We start from the raw sequence: 7,317 nt of genomic DNA, 5'->3' as shown, positions 1-7,317 counted from the left end.
GCCTCTAGGGCATATTTCCAACAGTCTCCCACTTGCACTAGAGTCAATAATCTAGTTCACATCGCCATGTGATTAACACTCACAGGTCACATCGCCATGTGACCAACATCCAAAGAGTTTACTAGTGTCATTAAACTAGTTCACATCATCATGTGATTAAGACTCAATGAGTTCTGGGGTTTGATCATGTTTTGCTTGTGAGAGAGGTTTTAGTCAACGGGTCTTCAACAATCAGATCTGTATGTATTTCACAATTCTCTATGTCATATTGTAAATGTTGCTTCCACGCTCCACTTGAAGCTATTCCAAATGGTTGCTCCACTATACGTATCCGGTTTGCTACTCAGAGTCATTCGGATAGGTGTTAAAGCTTGCATCGTCGTAACCCTTTACGCCGAACTCTTTATCACCTCCATAATTGAGAAATAAATCCTTATTACTCCAAGGACAATTTTGACCGCTATCTGGTGATCCACTCCTTGATCACCTTTGTACCCTCTTGCCAGACATGTGGCAAGGCACACATCAGGTGCGGTACACAGCATAGCATACTATAGAGCCTATGTCTGAAGCATAGGGGACGTCCTTCGTCCTTTCTCTCTTTTCTGCCGTGGTCAAGCTTTAACTCTTAACTTCATACCTTACAACTCAGGCAAGAACTCCTTCTTTGACTGATCCATCTTGAACTCCTTCAAGATCACGTCAAGGTATGTGCTCATTTGAAAGTACCATTAAGCGTTTTGATCCATCCTCATAGATCTCGATGCTCAATGTTCAAGTAGCTTAATCCAGGTTTTCACTTGAAAAACACTTTTCAAATAACCCTATATGCATTCCAGAAATTCTACATCATTTCTGATCAATAATATGTCAATAACATATACTCATCAGAAATTCTATAGTGCTCCCACTCACTTCTTTGGAAATACAAGTTTCTCATAAACTTTGTATAAACCCAAAATCTTTGATCATCTTATCAAAGTGTACATTCCAACTCCGAGATGCATACTCCAGTCCATGGAAGGATCGCTGGAGCTAGCATACCTTTTAGCATCCTTAGGATCGACAAAACCTTTCTGATTGTATCACATACAACCTTTCCTTACGAAAACTGGTAAGGAAACTCGTTTTGACATCCATCTGCCAGATTTCATAAATGCAGCTAATGCTAACATGATTCCGACGGACTTAAGCATCGCTACGGATGAGAAAATCTCATCGTAGTCAACTCCTTGAACTTGTGAAAAACTCTTCGCCACAAGTCGAGCTTCATAGACGGTGACATTACCGTCCATGTCCATCTTCTTCTTAAAGATCCATTTATCTCAATGGCTTGCCGATCATCGGGCAAGTCCACCAAAGTCCATGCTTTGTTTTGATACATGGATCCTATCTCGGATTTCATGGCTTCTAACCATTTGTCAGAATTTTGGCCCACCATCGCTTCTCCATAGCTCGTAGGTTCATTGTTGTCTAGCAACATGACCTTCAAGACAGGATTACTGTACCACTCTGAAGCAGTACGCATCCTTGTCACCCTACGAGGTACGGTAGTGACTTGATCCGAAGTTTCATGATCACTATCATAAGCTTCCACTTCAATTGGTGTAGGTGCCACAGGAACAACTTCCTGTGCCCTGCTACACACTAGTTGTAGTGACGGTTCAATAACCATATCAAGTCTCCACCATCCTCCCACTCAACTTTTCGAGAAAAACTTTTCCTCGAGAAAGGACCCGATTCAAGAAACAATCCCAATTGCTTTTGGATCTAAATTAGGAGGTATACCCAACTGTTTTGGGTGTCCTATGAAGATACATTTTATCCGCTTTGGGTTTGAGCTTATCAACCTGAAACTTTTTCACATAAGCGTTGCAGCCCCAAACCTTTAAGAAATGACAGCTTAGGTTTCTCTGAACCATAGTTCATACGGTGTCATCTCAACAGAATTACGTGGTGCCCTATTTAAAGTGAGTGCGGTTGTCTCTAATGCCTAACCCATGAACGATAGTGGTAATTCGATAAGAGACATCATGCTACGCACCATATCCAATAGGGTGCAACTATGATGTTCGGACACACCATCACACTATGGTGTTCCAGGCGGTATTAATTGTGAAACAATTTCCACAATGTCTTAATTGCGTGCCAAAGCTCGTAACTCAGATACTCATCTCTGTGATCATATCATAGACATTTTATCCTCTTGTCACAATGATCTTCAACTTCACTCTGAAATTACTTGAACCATTCAGTAATTCAGACTTGTGTTTCATCAAGTAAATATACTCAACATCTACTCGAATCATCTGTGAAGTAAGAACATAATGATATTCACTGCATGCCTCAGCACTCATTGGACTGCACACATCACAATGTGTTACTTCCAACAAGTTGCTATCTTGTTCCATCTCACTGAAACGAGGCTTTTCAGTCATCTTGCCCATGTGGTATGATTTGCATATCTCAAGTGATTCAAAATCAAGTGAGTCTAAACGATCCATTTGCATGGAGTTTCTTCATGCGTATACACCAATAGACATGGTTCGCATGTCTCAAACTTTTCAAAAACGAGTGAGTCCAAAGATCCATCAACATGGAGCTTTATCATGTGTTTTACACCAATATGACTTACATGGCAGTGCCACAAGTAAGTGGTACTATCATTACTATCTTATATCCTTTTTGGCATGAAAATGTGTATCACTACGATCGAGATTCAATAAACCATTCCTTTTAGGTGCTAGACCATTGAAGGTATTATTCAAATAAATAGAGTAACCATTATTCTCCTTAAATGAATAACCGTATTGCGACAGACATAATCCAATCATGTCTATGCTCAACGCAAACACCAAATAACAATTATTTAGGTTTAACACCAATCTCGATGGTAGAGGGAGCGAGCGATGCTTGATCACATCAACCTTGGAGACACTTCCAACACGTATCGTCAGCTCACCTTTAGCTAGTCTCCGTTTATTCCGTAGCTTTTATTTCGAGTTACTAACACTTAGCAACCTAACCGGTATCTAATACCCTGGTGCTACTAGGAGTACTAGTAAAGTACACATTAACATAATGTATATCCAATATACTTCTATCGACCTTGCCAGCCATCTTATCTACCAAGTATCTAGGGTAATTCTGCTCCAGTGGCTGTTCCCCTTATTACAGAAGCACTTAGTCTCGGGTTTTGGGTTCAACATTGGGTTTCTTCACTGGAGCAGCAGCTGATTTGCCGTTTCATGAAGTATCCCTTCTTGCCCTTGCCCTTCTTGAAACTAGTGGTTTCACCAACCATCAACAATTGATGCTCCTTCTTGATTTCTACTTTCATGGTGTCAAACATCGCGAATACCTCAAGGATCATCATATGTATCCCTGATATGTTATAGTTCATCACGAAGCTCTAGCAGCTTGGTGGCAATGACTTTGGAGAAACATCACTATCTCATCTGGAAGATCAACTCCCACTCGATTCAAGTGATTGTTGCACTCAGACAATTTGAGCACAAGCTCATCGATTGAGCTTTCTCCCTTAGTTTGCAGGCTAAGAAAATCGTCGGAGGTCTCATACCTCTTGACGTGGGCACGAGCCTAAAATCCCAATTTCAGACCTCGAAACATCTCATATGTTCCGCGACGTTTCGAAAACGTCTTTGGTGCCTCTACTCTAAACCATTTAACTGAACTATCACGTAGTTATCAAAACGTGTATGTCCGATGTTCGCAACATCCACAGACGACGTTTGGGGTTCAGCACACTAAGCGGTGCATTAAGGACATTAGCTTTCTATTGTCCGCATAATCGCTACTATCAACTTTCAACTATATTTTCTCTAGGAACATATCTAAACAGTGGAACTAAAGCGCGAGCTTATGACATAATTTGCAAAGATCTTTTGACTATGTTCAGGATAATTAAGTTCATCTAATGAACTCCCACTCAGATAGACATCCCTCTAGTCATCTAAGTGATTACATGATCCGAGTCAACTAGGTCGTGTCCGATCATCACGTGAGACGGACTAGTCATCATCGGTGAACATCTTCATGTTGATTGTATCTACTATACGACTCATGCTCGACCTTTCGGCCTCTTGTGTTCCGAGGCCATGTCTATACATGCTAGGCTCGTCAAGTCAACCTAAGTGTTTCGCGTGTGTAAATCTGTCTTACACCCGTTGTATGTGAACGTAAGAATCCATCACACCCGATCATCACGTGGTGCTTAGAAACGACGAACTTTCGCAACGGTGCACAGTTAGGGGGAACACTTTCTTGAAATTTTAATGAGGGGTCATCTTATTTACTACCGTCGTTCTAAGAAAATAAGATGTATAAACATGATAAACATCACATGCAATCAAAAAGTGACATGATATGGCCAATATCATTTTGCTCCTTTTGATCTCCATCTTCGGGGCTCCATGATCATCATCGTCACCGGCATGACACCATGATCTCCATCATCATGATCTCCATCATCGTGTCTCCATGAAGTTGTCTCGCCAACTTATTACTTCTACTACTATGGCTACCGGTTAGCAATAAAGTAAAGTAATTACATGGCGTTGTTCAATGACACGAAGGTCATACAATAAATAAAGACAACTCCTATGGCTCCTGCCGGTTGTCATACTCATCGACATGCAAGTCGTGATTCCTATTACAAGAACATGATCAATCTCATACATCACATATATTCATCACATTCTTCTTGGCCATATCACATCACATAGCATACCCTGCAAAAACAAGTTAGACGGCCGCTAATTGTTGTTTGCATGTTTTACGTGGCTGCTATGGGTTTCTAGCAAGAACGTTTCTTACCTACGCAAAAACCACAACGTGATATGTCAATTGCTATTTACCCTTCATAAGGACCCTTTTCATCGAATCCGTTCCGACTAAAGTGGGAAAGACTGGCACCCGCTAGCCACCTTATGCACCAAGTGCATGTCAGTCGGTGGAACCTGTCTCACGTAAGTGTACGTGTAAGGTCGGTCCGGGCCGCTTCATCCCACAATACCGTTGAAACAAGATTGGACTAGTAACGCTAAGCATATTGAACAAGATCAACGCCCACAACTACTTTGTGTTCTACTCGTGCAAAGAATCTACGCAATAGACCTAGCTCATGATGCCATTGTGGGGAACGTAGCAGAAATTCAAAATTTTCCTACGAATCACCAAGATCTATCTATGGAGAAACTAGCAACAAGAGAGAGGGGAGTGCATCTACATACCCTTGTAGATTGCTAAGCGGAAGCATTCAAGAGAACGGGGTTGAAGGAGTCGTACTCGTCGTGATCCAAATCATCGAAGATCCTAGTGCCGAACGGACGGCACCTCCGCGTTCAACACACGTACAGCCCGGTGACGTCTCCCATGCCTTGATCCAGCAAGGAGAGAGGGAGAGGTTGAGGAAGACTCCATCCAGCAGCAGCACAATGGCATGGTGGTGGTGGAGGAGCGTGGCAATCCTGCAGGGCTTCGCCAAGCACCTGCGGGAGAGGAGGAGGTGTCACGGGAGGGAGGGAGGCGCCAGGGCTTCAAGTGTGGCTGCCCTCCCTCCCCTCCACTATATATAGGGGCAAGGGAGAGGGGGGGGGCGCAGCCTTGCCCCTTCCTCCAAGGAAGGGGTGCGACCAAAGGGGGGAGGAGTCCATCCTCCCCAAGGCACCTCGGAGGTGCCTTCCCCTTTTAGGACTCTCCCCTCCCCAAGTCTCCTTGGCGCATTGGCCTCTTGGGGCTGGTGCCCTTGGCCCATATAGGCCAAGGAGCACCCCCTACAGCCCATGTGCCCCCCCGGGGTAGGTGGACCCCCCCAGTGGACCCCCGGACCCCTTTCGGCACTCCCGGTACAATACCGATAAAGTGCGAAACTTTTCCGGCGACCAAAATAAGACTTCCCATATATAAATATTTACCTCCGGACCATTCCGGAACTCCTCATGACGTCCGGGATCTCATCCGGGACTATTCGGTAACCACATACAAACTTCCTGTATAACCCTAGCGTCATCGAACCTTAAGTGTGTAGACCCTACGGGTTCGGAACCATGCAGACATGACCGAGACGTTCTCCGGTCAATAACCAACAGCGGGATCTGGATACCCATGTTGGCTCCCACATGTTCCACGATGATCTCATCGGATGAACCATGATGTCAAGGACTCAATCGATCCCGTATATAATTCCCTTTGTCTAGCGGTATTGTACTTGCCCGAGATTCGATTGTCGGTATCCCGATACCTTGTTCAATCTCGTTACCAGCAAGTCTCTTTACTCGTTCCGTAACACATCATCCCGTGATCAACCCCTTGGTCACATTGTGCACATTATGATGATGTCCTACCGAGTGGGCCCAGAGATACCTCTCCGTTTACACGGAGTGACAAATCCCAGTCTCGATTCGTGCCAACCCAACAGACACTTTCGGAGATACCTGTAGTGCACCTTTATAGCCACCCAGTTACGTTGTGACGTTTGGTACACCCAAAGCATTCCTACGGTATCCGGGAGTTGCACAATCTCATGGTCTAAGGAAATGATACTTGACATTAGAAAAGCTTTAGCATGCGAACTACACGATCCTTGTGCTAGGCTTAGGATTGGGTCTTGTCCATCACATCATTCTCCTAATGATGTGATCCCATTATCAATGACATCCAATGTCCATGGTCAGGAAACCGTAACCATCTATTGATCAACGAGCTAGTCAATCAGAGGCTTACTAGGGACATGGTGTTGTCTATGTATCCACACATGTATCTGAGTTTCCTATCAATACAATTATAGCATGGATAATAAACGATTATCATGAACAAGGAAATATAATAATAACTAATTTATTATTGCCTCTAGGGCATATTTCCAACACCACATCCTTGCACGCCTTTGCACCTCCCGTAGCATTGGTGGCTGTGGGCGGAGGAGCCTTTGAGGTGGACGGGTGAGCTGAAGCGCTGGATTTCTTCTTGGGCACCATGGTTGATGGCGCAGTCGAAGACAAAGATGGCGATGAACATGACGCGCTGCACACGCTTTCAGGTTCGTGCAAGTGATCCCCCTACCTGGCGCACTAAATATGTCGATGGAAACCACGGCCACCTATGGGACAAAGGGTCCCTTGCTAGTTCAGCAGGGGGGTGTCACGTTGCACAAAGAGCCGAAGAGCATGGGGCAGCACGACAGAGATCACACGGGCAATTTTACCCAGGTTCGGGCCACTGTGAGGCGTAAAACCCTACTCCTGCCTTGGTGGATTGATGGTGGAAGAATGGTGGTGGAGTGCACTACACTTGCCC

The sequence above is a fragment of the Triticum dicoccoides genome, chromosome 1B (genome assembly GCF_002162155.2).
Source record: "Triticum dicoccoides isolate Atlit2015 ecotype Zavitan chromosome 1B, WEW_v2.0, whole genome shotgun sequence".
In the NCBI taxonomy this organism is placed as follows: domain Eukaryota; kingdom Viridiplantae; phylum Streptophyta; class Magnoliopsida; order Poales; family Poaceae; genus Triticum; species Triticum dicoccoides.
The sequence above is the reverse complement of the archived record's forward strand: the minus strand, read 5'-3'. Positions refer to the sequence as shown.